Genomic DNA, 16,652 nt, shown 5'->3' on the forward strand with positions numbered 1-16,652 from the left:
CAGTCCTTGCATATACTCTTTGCTGGAAAACTGTCTTTAACCCATTCACTTCCTTTTCATTTCCTCCACAGTTCAGGTTCACTAGCATCTCAAAAGAAATTGATACACAGAGTTCCTTAGTGGCATCTATGCTTCAACTAATTAAGCAGCCTTAGAAGGGAAAGGACACCTCTGCCCTCCACTCCTGCATCCCTTCCAGTAACCCTTTGCAGTACGAACTATCATTTTTGTCAGCTAACATTTGCCAAAAAGGCAACCCCTCAAATGGTTAAATATCTCACTCAAGGTGAATCAGCAAGAACACAGCTTTTTTTTTTTTTTTTTTTTTTTTTGGTGTATACCATCAAGTCACCGAGCTGATGTGAACAAATAGATTCATTTTGCCGTCTCTGAGTTAATGGTACATTAAAAGAACCACCATGAGCTTTGGTCCACTTTCTTTTAAATACTTTATGTCTTTAGCATTGGTATGTGGGTTTGTTCAACAGTTAATTCTTCTATTTTGTTTCTCTTTAGCATAAAATCCATAATGCCAAACTCTACACTACATAGTTTGTGGAAGCTCCAGAGAGCAGGCAGACATCTGTTCTTGATCTTTATGTTTTAATTACGGCTTGAGAACCAGTATCACAGAAAATGAGTTGCTGGAGGGCAAGGCCCAAAAGCAAAAATGAAAAAATATGGATCATAGTAGGTTCTTTGCTCAAAAAAATTATGAATTATGGTAAGTTTCTGTTTTACAGAACTTTTACAGGACTCAGGTTGCTGGGCTGGAATAATAGATGAAAACATGGTCTTAGTAACATTTTGGTGCTTAAACAAGGGGGAACTGATGAAATGATTTTTAAAAGTTCAGTAGCAATTGTAGTCTGATTTTTTAAAAAACAGACTTAAAATCAGACAACCTGGTTTTAGGTATAGATAAAATGAGCCCATACTACATGTATGAACTTGGATACATGATTTGATTTTTAGAGGCCACCATTTCTTCATGATTATATGGGCTATATGATCTCTAAACTTTAGGTGTCAACAAGATTTTTGTGCAAAGGACCAGACCCAGCAAATACTTTAGGCTTTGTGGGCCACATACTGCCTCTGTCATTATTCTTCCTCTCCTTCCCCCTCCCCCCTCCTCCTGGACCACTACCCCCGCTTCTCCTCCCTTTCTTCTCTTCCTCCTCCTCCTTCTACAATTGTCTACAGATGTACAAACCATTTGTATTAGTTTCTTAGGGTTGCTGTAACAAAGTATCACAAACTCTGTGGCTTAAACAACAGAGATTTATTCTCTCACAGTTCTGGAGGCAAGAAGTCAAGAGCTGAAGGTGTCAACAGGGTCGGTTCCTCCTGAGGGCTACGAGGGAATAACTATTCTATGCCTCTCTCCTAGCTGCTGGTGGTTCGCTGGCAATATTTGGCATTCCTTGGCTTACCGAGGCTTCACCCTGATCTCTGCCTTTATGTTCACATGGCTTTCTTCTGGTGTCTCTGTGTCCCAATTTCTCCTTTCTGTTGGGACACCAGCCATATTGGGTTAGGGGCCCACCCTACTCTAGTATGATCTTAACTAATTATATCTGCAATGACCCTATTTCCAAATAAGGTAACATTCTGACACTGAGGGTTAGGACCTCAACATATGAATGGGGAGGGGTGGCACACAATTCAGTTCCTAAGACCATTCTTAGCTCATAGACCATACACCATAGTTTGTTGATCCCTTTAGTCAGGCCCCTGTGTGTTCTAAAATCCTATAATTCTCTGTTCTCCATGACTTTATGTAACAAACCGTCTCATGATATTCTTTCATTTAGCAAATTTTTATCGAGCATCTATGTGTGTGAGGCCCTGTTCTTTTTTTTTTTTTTTTTTTTGCTGCGTGGCTTGCAGGATCTCAGTTCCCCAGCCAGGGATTGAACCCGGGCCACAGCAGTGAAAGCCCAGAATCCTAACCATTAGGCCACCAGGGAACTCCCTAGGCCCTGTTCTAGATTCTGGCACATAGCATTGAAAAACTAATAAGAATCCTTGTTTTCCTGGGTCTGATTGTCAAGTAGGAAATGCAGACCACTGACAAAATAAACACAAGCTATAGCATGTTAGATGGCAACAGGTACTAAGAATAACAACAATGTGGGACTAGAGGGATGGGATAGGGAGAGTGGGAGGGAGACACAAGAGGGAGGAGATATGGGGACGTATGTATATGTATAACTGATTCACTTTGTTATAAAGCAGAAACTAACACACCATTGTAAAGCAATTATACTCCAATAAAGATGTTAAAAAAGTAAATAAATAATGTGGGAAAGAGAGATGGTGACAAGGTTGAACTTTAATCGGGTAATCATGGAACGGTTGATAGAAAAGGTAACATTTGAGCAGAGACCTGAAGGAGATGAGGGAGGCAGCAGATGGATATCTGGGGATACCACGTTTTGTCAAAAGGAAGAGCAGCGTAAACTCCAAGGTAGAAGTGGGTCTGGTTTGTGCCGGGAAATACCAAGGAGGCAAGCGTGCTCGAGTGTAGTGAGCTAGCCGGGGAAGACGTGGTTAGAGAAGTGAAGGGCTGAGAGCTTAGATGGTGATGGTCTTGCACCCAAAGTCAGAGCCAGTGTCTAGAGGGAGAGGAGGGAGGGTCTAGGCTGCACAAATTAAGGAGGTGCTCACTCTCAAGGTCCTGGAAGGGCAGGTAGGACCCCGAGAGTGAGTGCCTCCTTAAACTGTGTGCCCTCGGTGCCTCCCTCACCTAACCCTAGTTCCGGCCCTGGAAAGGGCTTTGCCTTCAATTACAAGTGAGTCAGGAAGGCTCTGGAGGGTTTTCAGCAGAGAAGCAGCATGATCAACCTTACAGTTTATCAGGATCACTCTGGCTGCTGTGTTTAGCGCAAGGATAACATAAAGCAGACCAATTGTCAGACTACTGAACTATCGATAATTTCCCGAGTAGAATGGTGAAAGGGTTCTTACCTGTTAACCTGCCGAAAGTTCTGCCACCCCAAACAGCTATCAGGCAAAGCCAGTGGACCTTGGGTCCTTTTCTTTTGGTTCTCACTTAACATTTTTTGGAGGTCACCTACATGCTAGACTAGATGTATGCGAAGTACTGGGAGTCCTATGATGAACAAGAAATGGTCACTGCCTCAATCAATTGTTTTTTTCATTCTTTTCTTCATTCCCTCTTTCCTTAAAACATTTTGAAATTTAAAACAAAAACAAAAACCTTGCCTCAAAGCTTATCTTCTAGGGAATTCACACATACTTTATTGAGGTTTTCTGGTCCAGGCTCTCCATTTCCAGTCCATTCAGAGTGGTATATGAATGGTCATGAGCATCAAGGAAGGACTTAGGAAATCAGCCACGATTTATTATGACTTCTCATGGGAATACTACATCTCCCTTTCAATCATAGGACCAGGAACTTCTAGGTCCAGAAGCTTTGAGGTCCTCACACTCAACTCTCTTCTTTTACAGAGGAGGAGACTGAGGCCCAGTGAGATCAACGTGCAGTCACACACCTACTTAGTGGTAGAGTGGGGCAGGTCATATTTTTCAAAGTTGGCTGAAACAGCGTCTTCCATCCCACACGCTCTTGAATGTGACTTTGACACTCTTCCCACTGAGAGATGGGGGTCTGTATTCCCTCCCCTCGAATCTGGGCATATTAGTTTTCTACTGTTGTTGTAACAAAGTACCACAAACACCTTAATGGCTTAAAACAATACAAATCTATTATCTTACAGTTCTGGAGATCAGAATTCCAAAATGGGTCTTACTAGGCTAAAATCAAGGTGTTGGTGAGGCTGCATTCCTTCTGAAGGCTCCAGGGGGAATTTGTTTCCTTGCCTTTTCCAGCTTCTAGAGGCTGCTGGCATTCCTTGGCTCCTGGCCAGCATCACTCTGTCCTCTGCTTCTGCATCACATTTCCTTCTCTGATTCTGACCCTTCTGCCTCCTTGTTTATAAGGACACTTGTGATTACACTGGGCTCACCCAGATAATCCACGATAATCTCCCCATCTCAAGGTCCTTAATTTAATCACATCTGCAAAATCCCTTCTGCCAGGTAAGGTAACATAGTCACAGGTTCGGGGATGAGGACACGGACATCTTTAGGGGGTTATTATTCTGCCTGTCACACTGTGTAAGCTCATGACTGCGGCAGAATTGAGCTACCTGCCTTCCAAGACTAGGCCATGAAAGTAACATTGCTTCCAACTGATTGCATTGGATCACTTGCTTTTAGAACCCGGTTGCCACTGTTATGCTGTAAGGTGGCCCAAACAAACCCAAGCAGAGAGGCTACATAGAAAGGCCATGTTGTATAGATGTTCTGGCTGGTAGCCAGCTGTGGCCTCAGCTGACCACTACCCATGTGAATGAAGAGACCTCCAGATGATTCCAGTCCCCAGCTGTTGCATTACCCCCAACTTTCAAGTCCTCCCAACTGAGGCCCCAGACATCACAGAGGAAAGATAAGTACCCACACTATGCCCTGTTCAAATTCCTGATCCACAGAAAATGTGAGAAATTATAAATGATTGTTGTTATCTTAAGTCATTAGGATGTGTTACGCAGCCATAGGTAACTCATACAAAGGCAGGTCTTCAGTTTCTCAGTCCCAGCACTTTTTCCATGCCAAGTATTACCTCTCAGTCAAGCAAGCAAACAAGTCAGCAAGAATCGTTTATTGAGCACCTATTAGGAGCAATGCTCTTTGGGAAATTTAAAGGCCTATAGAATTTGCTCTTCATCTTTAGAGAACACTCCCTAATCTGGTAGGAAAGATGTACAGAAAGTATCTGTCAGGAATGGGATTAGGAAGCTGGTGCATTAGTCATGGTAAGAGATGGTGAGATCCTGAACCCTGGGCTGAACACTGAAACAGGCGAGAAACTAGAGACAGGACTTTTCTGAGGGTTAGCTGACAAGAATTTCCAGGTGAGGGATATGCAGAAAGAAGAGGTAAGGAGGATTCTATTGCTTCTAGCCATCAATGCAGATAGCAAATCTAGAGGGCAAGTCAGGTTTGAGGAGACTTTTTGGTACATAAATTCAGTATCTGGTCATCAGTGAGGCTATTCCATGTTCTTGAAAGCATTTTCACCATTAAATAATGCTGCCTTCGCAAAGATGGAGCATTTAGAGAACCAACAGGAGTCACCTTAAGAGGTACTACCATCTGTGCAAGGAGCTGGAATTCCTACCATTCATTACCATGAGCATATCTGGTCTTTAGTACCATTTGTCATGCAGGAAAATGCAGTTTTGCATAAACTTAGTGTATTTGTTCATCACAGTAAATTATAGAAGGGTAGGTGCAACAGGTGGTGGTGTCACCATTTTGCTACTAAGAAACATTCAGAATGGGGACGTGGCAGAGCCATTCTCCTTCGCCATGCGTGCTACCTCTGCAACGGAGTTCCTCTGTCTGTCTTGGAAAGAGGCAAGCATTTTCCCTTTCATTCTCTAATGAGTCTCAAAGCATTTTCATGTGGTTCTCAGAGACAAAGCAAACAAGAATTTGCTACCATTTGCTACTTTCACAATGGGCTAGAAAGTTTGCATCTACACAATTATAAATGTAGTATTTGCTGCTCTATTTGGGAAACTCAGATTATGGCCAAGGAATGCTGTATTTTACCAGTGTCCATGACTACGCAAGCAATCCCTCAGTGATCTGACCAGCAGAAACTCTTCTAGGAATTCACTTCAGCCATAAACAGATGATTTCTACTTTTATTTTGTTCTTTGTGTGGGCAGAAGTGCTGTGCTATATGACTCTACTGGAGGTTGGAACAACTACACATGAAATATATTCAATTGGTTGAGAAGGAATTGAAAAACTTCAACTTTGTGGTCTCGGATGGGAAATACAGAAAAAGTAGGTATAACAATGCTCCAATTTAGTTGTACTAAATAACATTTTTCCTGATTATGAAACTAATGCAATTTCATTTTAAACATTTTAGGAAGCGTGTGAAAGGCGCTAAGAAAAAACAAAATTCCCTTCTGAACTTTTTACCCACAGATAACTACTGTCATTAGTTTGCCAAAAATGCTTTTGGACCCTTTTTCTGCAAATATCCACTTAAAAACTTTTTTAAAAATGGAATTATGCTTGCTCTTACTGATTTGCAAACTGATTTTAAAAACCTAGTCTGTTTACTTAATATATCATGATATCTTCATATGTCAGATTTTATTCTTGCAGCCAATGTGAGATGTTTTCTGTGGGGTGAATATATTTATTACAGGAACATTTTATAACATATTAACTTCATCTGTGATACATTCATCTTCTCCTTGTGTTTATTAATTCAACAAATATTTATTGCAGACCTACTATAATATAAATAAAATACTGTCACCAGCACTGAGGATACAAAGGAAAATAAAACAGATGAAATCATTGCCACCTTGGAGCATATATTGAAGAAGGGAAGGCAAGTGACAGTCAAATAGACAAACATGTAATACAATATTAGATGGTGTTAGAATCATATTTCTCCTATTGTTTAAGAAAAATGGAAAGAATTACAAAAGTTTTGCATACAGAATTTGATTGGTCCAGATTTGTATATTTACCACAAAATATAATTTAATAAAAAGCAGCAGTTTACAATCCTCATCTGTGGTTTGGATTTGAGTGTGTTGTAACTGTACCAGCAGCTTTGGGGAATCATGGGTGTTTCAGTTATTCAGTACTTCCTAATAACCCCCAAACAGAGTGGCTTAAAATAACAATCTATTGTGAATTCCTTGGCAGTCCAGTGGTTAGGACTGCACACTTCCACTGCAGGGGGCACAGGTTCGATCCCTGGTTGGGGACTAAGATGCTGCAAGCTGCGAGGTGCGGCCGAAAAAAAGGGGGGGGGGCTTCCCTGGTGGCGCAGTGGTTGAGAGTCCGCCTGCCGATGCAGGGGACACGGGTTCGTGCCCCGGTCCGGGAGGGTCCCACGTGCCGTGGAGCGGCTGGGCCCGTGAGCCATGGCCGCTGAGCCTGCGCGTCCGGAGCCTGTGCTCCGCAAGGGGAGAGGCCACAACAGTGAGAGGCCCGCGTACCGCAAAAAAAAAAAAAAGGAAAAAAGGATTAACAATTTATTGTCATCTCTTATAGTTCTGTAAGTTGACTGGGCTCTTGCTTGGGTTTTGTGCAGTTGCAGTCAGATGGTGGATGGGGCTACAGATATCCGGCGACTAGCTGGGCCAGATGTCCGAGATGGCTTCTTCCCTACATATCTGACACCTCATCTAGATGGCTGGAATTGCTGGGGGGTGGCCAGGGTCTTTCTGTCTCCATGCAGCCTCTCAACATGGATAGCTTGGCTTTTATTACAGCATGATGGTCTCACAGTAGCTGAACTTTTTACATAGCAGCTGGCTTCCCCCAGAGCACGCTTTCAAAAGAACCCAAGGCAGAGGCTATTAGGCTTATTATGACCTAGTCTTAGAAATCGTAAATGTCACTTCTACCATATTCTATCAGTTATATAAAGGCTGCCTAGATTCAATGAGGGAGGGGTCTACACAAAAGTATGAATACCAAGAGGCATGGCTCATTGCAGGACCATCTTTGGAGACTAGCTACCAAGATGAGGAAAGCAGCTTAAACAAAACAAAATTGTGTTATACTATGGAAATACTAAAGGTTACTCCACAGAGCTCAGTGCACACCAAATGAAGATCCTTCCCCCAAATAATTTCATACCCACAAGCCTACTAATTCTCTGGGTCAGTTAATGCTGGCAGTGGACAGAAATGCAGACAGAGCCATTGTTCTGTTCAAAAAGTGTGACTTTCTGAAGCATGGAGTCAGTAAACCTAGGAGTCCCTTTTGGGGGAGAAACAGGACTCCGACCATTGGGAGCCAGAAAGTAGTATTCATTTCTTTTCTCCAGAAGAACCAAAGCATATCTGAATGTCCAATTCCCTATGCTCAGTATACCAGGTAAGCTATCCTTGGGCTACTCTATCACATAGGCTAGTGGCAGCCCTGGCTAAGCTACCAAATACTTGGTTTGGATCTGGTGATAGGCCAGTCTCTGTTGTAAGTGTACTTATTCATTTTATTTTCATGAGAACCTGTGAAGGGCTTCCCTGGTGGCGCAGTGGTTGAGAATCCGCCTGCCAATGCAGGGGACACGGGTTCGAGCCCTGGTCCGGGAAGATCCCACATGCCGCAGAGCAACTAAGCCCATGCACCACAACTACTGAGCCTGTGCTCTAGAGCCCGCGAGCCACAACTACTGAAGTCCACGTGCCTAGAGCCTGTTCTCTGCAACAAGAGAAGCCACCACAATGAGAAACCCGCGCACCGCAATGAAGAGTAGCCCCCGCTCGCCACAACTAGAGAAAGCCCGTGCGCAGCAACGAAGACCCAACACAGCCAAAAATAAATATAATTAATTAATTAATTAATTTTTAAAAAAGAACCTATGAAGCAGCTTTTGCCCCTGGTTTACATATGAGGAAACTGAGGCACAAAAACTTTCAACAATTTGCCCCAGGTCACACCGGGATTCACACTCAGGAAGTCTAACTCCAGAGCCCATCCTCTTAATCACTGTACTGCATGGCCTTGAGCAAGTCACTTGACTTCTCTGGGCTGCAGTTTTTTCACATGTAAAGCAGAACTAACACCCCTTCCCTTACAGGCTTGCACTATGAAATGAGCGTCTCCCCAGCTTTGCCACTTAGAAGCTATGTAATCCTGGGCAAATTGCCTAATCTTTCTGGGACTTGGTTTCCTTATTTAATAAATGAATATGTTGTTATGCATGTCCAAGGGACAAGGCATATAAATGCACTGTCTGGCATAAGGGTTTTAATAAATGGTTATTAATTGGTATTAATATGATTATTGCTTATATTGTCACCCAATTTCAAAGTTCTTAATTTTAACCTAATACCCTCATAAGACTCCTGCTAAAAGTGCTGTTATTTTGTCTGATTTTTACTGTTCCCTTACTTTCCCACCAAGGAAACAGCTGCACATTTGGGCAAAGGGACATAAAAAGCATTGGTAGATAGTCACATTGCCACCACAGATGTCCTTGCTTTGGCTGAGGACAGAGGACAGCAGCCAATATTCATCGAGGACTGCAGATGTCCTCCTTTAGCTTGGATCAGAGGGGCCATTATAGACACAATGTGGGTATTGCAAACTTTTCCATTCAGAATGGAATATTGCAGAATATGCATGCATTCATCCAACACTTATTGAATACCTACTCTGTGCTGAGTTGCCTTGGAAATACAAAGATGAATGGGACATGCTCCCTGTTCTCTCGGGCTTCAAAATATAGTCAGGGAGATGAAATACATAGAATTAATCAGAGTACAGTGTGAGGATTCTAGGTACAACAGAAATAAAAACAGTGGTTGATCTCAGAAGGAGAAATTTTATCAGAGAGGTTTGGAGAGAGACCAGGAAGACATCTTGGAGGAAGTGGTATTTTATCAGGACTTAAACAAAATGAAAAGTCTTCAATTAACAGAGAGGGGGCAGGGCAAAGCTCATTCAAGGCAGAGGAAATGATGTGAAGGCAGATGTGGAGTAAGGTAAGCGAGCCACCTGATTAGAGCAGGTGCGTGCGGCAGGTACGACTGCTTGGCCGGCCCACCTCCATCCACAATCCTGCCTCTCCCAGTCACCTTCCACCATGTGCACCCTTCTGATCATTGAGTCATAAGCAGAAGATTGCTAGGAAAATTATTCACTTTACCCATAAAAACAGGACAGGTTCAATTAACATGCACCTTCCTTCAACTTTTGCCCTTTGCTGTCTCTTATTTCTCCTACTTGGAATGTAGGTGAGATGCCTGGAACTGCATCCTGAGGTTATGAGGTAATAAGCAAAAGGTCAAAGCCATATGATTGTTACGATGGAACAGAGAAACAGAAGGAGCTTGGGTCCATCATTGAGTACTTGCACTAGCCCTGGACTGCAGACATTAATTTCTTATGTGAGAAAAATAGCTCTCTATTTGTTAAAGCCAGCATACATTGAATGTACTTGCTACTTGCATCCAAAGGCATTCCCTGATTGGTATAAGAGGCAATTGTGACTCATAGGATATATAGCCAGAAAAATGAGTGGAATCCATATTCTGAAGGGCCACAGAGTCCATTTACAGACTGTTCCTTATTTAGTAGGGAGTGAGGACCCAGTGAAGGTTTGTATTAATAATATTGAAGCCGTGCTTTAGGAAGATTTATCCAGCAGCAAAACAGAAAGTGCTTAGAGTGAAAGAAATTGTTTAAGAAACAATTCTTATAGGGGTCTCCTCATCATAATCTCTGTCACAAATTATTAATATATATGTAAATTTGATACATACAATGAACACTTTCTCAATTTGTTAAAGCAAACTTATATAAAACTTTGCTGTATTATTAATTTGTAACAGACAACCTAAAGAAAATTTCATTTTGCTCTGTGAAGACAGCTTCAAAACCAGTCCCCCAAACCTCCTTTCCAACCAGGCTGTGATCCTCCCCACCCAATTCTTTCATATTTAAAAATTGAATAGCCATCACTCTATAGTAGGAGAGTAGCAATAGTGAAGGAAGATGAGGCATGTGAGAAGCATTTCACAGGAAGAATTGAAAGGTCTTGGCAACCATTTAAATGTTAGTACCAAGGACCAGGATGAATGAAGGGTGACTCCAAAATAAGGCCGATATTGCTGGAAATTTCAGGAGAGAAGTACGCAGAAGGAACAGATTTGAGGGCAGAGTGGTGGGAGGTGATGGGTTCCTCAGGCTGTTGCCTGTTGGGAATGGACACTTTAAGAACTGTGCACATAAAAGTGGGACTGTGATTGGAACCTGTGCCCATGAGGGTCTTCCTGGGTGAACTCTACTCCAACCTACTCCCCACCTATGATGGTTAATTTTATGTGTCAACTTGACGGGGTCACAAGGTGCCCAGACATTTGGTCAAACATTACTCTTAGTTTATCTGTGAGGGTGTTTCTGGATGAGAAAACGTTTGAATTGCTAGAATGAGTAAAGCAGATTCAACCTACTCCCAACCTATGATGGTTAATTTTATGTGTCAACTTGACGGGGTCACAAGGTGCCCAGACATTTGGTCAAACATTACTCTTAGTTTATCTGTGAGGGTGTTTCTGGATGAGAAAACGTTTGAATTGCTAGAATGAGTAAAGCAGATTGCCCTCCTCAATGTGGGTGGGCCCCATCTAATCAGTCGAGGCCTGAGTAGAACAAAAAGGCAGACCCTCCTGAGAGTAAGAGGGAATTCCTCTTGCCTGAATGTCTTTGAGTTGGACTACCAGTTTTCTCCCCTGCCTTCGGACTCAAACTGAAGTATTGGTTCTTCCTGAGTCTCGAGCCTCCTGATATTCAGACTGAACTACACCATGGGCCCTCCTGGGTCTCCAGTTTTCTGACTGCAGATCTTGGGACTTGTAGCTTCCATAATAGTGTGAGCCATAATTCCTTATAACAAATTCCTTTTTATACATGGTTCTGTTTCTCTAGAGAACCCTGACTAATACACTTCTCCATCTTTACTTGCTCCATAGCCAACACCCCCCCACCCCCCGCCACCAACTTTGTCCTGCTGGCCCCTAGTTGGGTTTCTCTATCTCCAGCTTTGGCATCTCTGTCTACTGACTCTTTGCCCATAGCTTGTCATGCTCCACTTCCGTAGCCCCCCAGACTGCCTCTCAGTCAATCTGTCCCTCCCAGGTTGACCTCCTGGTATTGCAGCTTGGTTTGGGGGCTATAAAGATCAGTGAGACACTCTTGAGGATCTCAGAATTTATTTTACAAACATTTACTGAGTGTCTACTACTTCCCAGGCTGTGTGTAAATGAATACAAATACAATATGATTAAGTCGAAGCCCTCATGACATTTGATAAAAGAGAGAGACAGATAAACTAATGATGGCAAAGCAGCAGGGCACGCTGGGAGGCATGCTTCCAGGACTAAGTGGGGAGTTGGAGGGACATCTGGGAAGGCTTCACAGTGGAGAGGACCCATCTGAGTGCCAAGTGGGTGATGGCATCCCAGACAATGGAGACAGCATGTGACCAAGGTGTCACCAAACCTAATGCATTCTGCCATCATGCTGCTATGGCTGTAGTCAGGGAGGAGTGTGTGTAATTAAGTGGATGAATGAAGTTCAAGATGTAATCCACAATTTACTTACACAATTTACTTAACCTCTCTGAGCCTTCCTTTTCTTTTTTTTTTTAAATTAATTAATTTATTTTTGGCTGCATGGGGTCTTCATTGCTACGTGTGGGCTTTCCCTAGTTGTGGCAAGTGGGGGCTACTCTTTGTTGTGGTGCGTGGGCTTCTCTTTGCAGTGGCTTTTCTTGTTGCAGAACACAGGCTCTAGGCACGCAGGCTTCCGTAGTTGCGGCACGTGATCTCAGTAGTTGTGGCACGCAGGCTCTAGAGCGCAGGCTCAGTAGTTGTGGCGCATGGGCTTAGTTGCTCCGCGCCATGTGGGATCTTCCCAGACCAGGGCTCAAACCTGTGTCCCCTGCATTGGCAGGCAGATTCTTAACCACTATGCCACCAGGGAAGTCCCGAGCCTTCCTTTTCTTCTCTAAAAAATGGAGACTATCTCATGGGATCATTTCGAGGATTAAACGAGATAATGAATGTAAAGTGCTTAACACAACGCTAGACACAGTAAGTGCTCAATAGCTCTTGTTATCTACTAGGTCACAGGCTAAAAGTAGATTGGCGTTTTACAAAGACGGCAGTGCTGTGCGAGAGCAGATTGTATGAGACAGGAAGGCCAGACAGGACCAATTGCAACGGTCTAGGACAGAGACAGTGCAGTCCAGAGTGGACAGTGGTGGTGGGCTGGAGGGAGATGAACGCATAAATCTTCAGTTAGTCTAAACGGCATATCTTAAAAAAAAAAGAAGAAAAACTGTCATATTAAGCTGGCATAGTAATTTGTAATTTAAATGCTGGAAAACACAGCAGCGAACAGGCTAGGAAAATGCTTAAGTAGTTTATGAAATTAGTTGTGAAGATGTTGGCATCTCCCTTAATTCTGGAGGGCTGTGAAGCTTCTCTGAATGCACTTTTCCATTGGATTCTATGGTGTGGCCATTGTTCAAGGAGGCTGGGTGTTCAATCACACATGAGTATTTATTGAGTATGTGCAAAGCATTATTAAAATTGTCATAATCTTTAGTACAATATCCAAATTTGTTCAAAAAGATTGTTCTTGTGCTAAAGAACTCTGGAAAAAAGCCAAAATGATTCTAATTTTTAAATTTGAAGACGTAAGAGCAACTAAATTTACAGATGACTCTGTAAATTCAACCACAGATTCTTTAAAAATGGCACAGTACCCAAAATAAAAGAAAAACTCGAATTTTTCTCACAGAATTTGTACAGGTCCACAAACCACCCAATATGGTTTTGTAGTGCTCTGCTGAGATGTTTTGGCAGGAGAAACAAAGACAAACTCTAGAGCTGTCTATTTACTTCAGGATGGTTTATTCTCATGAACATACACAAATTCAAATGTTTACCAGGGCTTTGCAGAATTAATCTGACGTTGAGTGGTACGTTAAATAAAACCACTGTATAAGCCATGATTACCTTTTATTCAGAACTTACCATGTGTCACATATCATTAAGCTTTACAATTACCCTGAAATATTGGCATTCTCATCCCCATTTAACAGAAGAAAAGACTGAGTGCTCAGAGATTAAGGTTGAGTGGAAAAATGGGGATTAAACCTCGGGTTTGTTGACTCTTGAGCTGAAGTTCTATCCATTTTCACTGGTAGCTTCTTAATCTGTTGGTTGATCTGACTCTTGAAATAGACATAGAGTTTCATTTGCTCTTTGGCAAAAAAAGTTTTCCTAACCTTTTCCCTTCTGGATTATAAAAAAATAAGCACTCATTGCAGAAAATTTGGAGAAAATAGGAACATATAAGGAAGCGTTATATCTATAATTTTGAGAATCATTCCTATGTTAGGTTGCCAAGCTGAAACTTCACTGCCCTCGTTTAAAAGGCAATGCCTTTTCTTATAAGTTGACTTAAAAGGGAATGCAGTGGTGGAGTCTTTGTCAATTTTCAGGTATATAGAATGAATAAATAAATGCTGTGGTAAGGAGAGGGTTTCCTTTTTTCTAAACGAGGATGAGAGGTGGAGGAGACAGAAACAGACTCTTGTACATGGCAAGATGGATGTCCTTCTAAAGTCATTGGAGTACAGGCTCACACATTTTAAGGACTCTTGTGTGTGTTACATTCAAGTTTCCACAGGTAGATCCCAATTCACTGCCACAGCTTTCTACCAGTGATTAGGGAGAGTCTGTATATTAGTTTTTTTTTTGGCGGTACGCGGGCCTCTCACTGCTGTGGCCTCTCCCGTTGCGGAGCACAGGCTCCGGACGCACAGGCTCAGCGGCCATGGCTCACGGGCCCAGCCGCTCCGCGGCATGCGGGATCTTCCCGGACCGGGGCACGAACCCGCGTCCCCTGCATCGGCAGGCGGACTCTCAACCACTGCGCCACCAGGGAAGCCCTGTATATTAGTTTTAAGCCAAGGATCCAACAATTTTCATCTTGTTTCAATGTAAAAGAGGGGAGAGAAAGCCAGGCGGGATATGAAAAGCACAGAAAGAGCAGTTGCCAGGAATGCCCAGTGCCCTAGTACCCCCTGTACTGACTGTACGTACTGATGCTATTTAATTCTGAGATCAACCATCAGCAGGAGTAGAGAGTCACCCTTCCCTCTTTCATCAAGGATCTCATAACATTTACCTTCACTCTAAGATTATGAGGCAATTCTGCCCTGTTCTCACACTCTACATCAAGGGTTGCAAACTTCTGGCATATTTTGTCTGGCTTAAATAGTATCTTGAAACATCGGCATCAACTTTTTAAAGCTGGGAAATTTCACAAAAAGTCTTTAATTTTTCACTTCTCTTCTCAAGTCAGCAGATCTGGTTACACTGGGGCTGAATTCTTCCACGGCAATAAGCAGCTGGAGCAGTGGCCCCCTTAAGGCCGGGCGGCCACAGCTCCTCTGCTCCCTGGGACGCTGAGGCTGCAGGTCAGCCTCTGCTTCTCCTTGCTTTAACACTGCTGTGTTTCTTACAGTAGAGAAACATTTTTTTCTGTGCTTATATCTTTACCTGAGGTGAGGGAATTAAAAAAAAGTCAAGAGTACGTTCCTAGAAAAATCCAGCCTGCTTCCCGCATTAGATGTCTGCGTGATTCCTGCTTTAAGTAGGCTCCATCCTTTTCATAGGTTCAAACTGCAAGGCTAGTGCTGGGTTCTAACTTCCACTCTGCCCAAACTGGTGCTGTGACCTTGAACAAGTCACTCCGCAGTCGACCTTAATTCCCTCCTCTGTAAAGGGAGGCTGTTGGTCTCATCCTTTCAGCGCTGACATTCTGTGTCTCCTCCCTCTGGGCTCTTTTTCATAAACGTTCCCAGGGTTAGACAGGCAGTTCAGTTCAAGCAGGTGACCCTGACTGAGGAAGGAGAAAGGGCAGCAGAAGCATGGGAAATGAGAAGAGGGGAAAAAGCAACCCAAGGAGAAACTCAACGCAGAGATGAGCAGAGGGATGGGAAGGGAAAAGAGGTTCAAAACTTTCTCGTTTAAAACACCCAAGAATGAAATAACATAATTGGAATATTTTTATACTTTAAACAAAATTATATTGTTTTAAAAGTAATAAATATTAATTGTAGAAATTTGGAAAATTCTAAAAACTAAATAAAGCTAGAAAAAAAAATCAACTATAATTGTACCACTTAAGGTCAAGAGCTGCTTAACTCTGGGTATATGATCTTTCTAACTTTTTAAAAAATTCTTTTTATAGTTGATATTATATAAAAACCTCATTTAATTTGAAAACAAAAAATCATGAAGTAAAATACTCAGAATTGTCTTATTAAAGTTAAAGCTAGATATACTGGTACACTTTTGTTTAATTTAGTTACTTTTTTAATAGGCAGCACTTGGAACAAAATGCAAAACAAAAACAAAAAAGCTGAATGAAATCTTTCATTTTCCATTACCTTTTCAATTTACTAGTGTAGTTTAAGGGCTTTGACATCATTACTCTGACATACAGGCTTTATTATAAAAGAGCTTAAAAAGACCAATTTGCAAAGTCTTAATAAAGGAATAACTTTCTGCATTCTGACTTTTAGGTCTTAAGAGCATTTTCCTGCAATCTTTTTTTTTCCTTTTTTTTAAAAGAGGGCTTTCCTTTGGCAGGGCTTGGGGTGTCATTTTAGAGGTCAAGCATTCCTTGTGTCTATTATTTCATTTCAATCAAGAGCTATAAACTGTTGGTGACAAAATCCTCTTAAAATTGATTCTACCAGTTTTGGGGACACAGCCTAGAGACGGCTACAATTCAGTTTTAGATGACCTCTTTTTGACGCACAAAGGAAAGGTAAGAAGTTGTGATTTAAAATGCTTGTAAAGGTGAAAGAATAACCTCATTGCTCAGAGAAGCTGGGAAAGAGCCTATCTCTAACTTTTCTTGCCATTAAGTATACTCAGAGAATGAATGCCCCTGATACAAATCCCAGAGGAGGAGAGGCTGCCCCTGCCCAAGCAAGGGTACTTGTTTGCAGGTCATCTTACCTGATTCGCAGAAGATCTCCAATC

Source organism: Globicephala melas, chromosome 2, assembly GCF_963455315.2.
Source record: "Globicephala melas chromosome 2, mGloMel1.2, whole genome shotgun sequence".
Classification (NCBI taxonomy): domain Eukaryota; kingdom Metazoa; phylum Chordata; class Mammalia; order Artiodactyla; family Delphinidae; genus Globicephala; species Globicephala melas.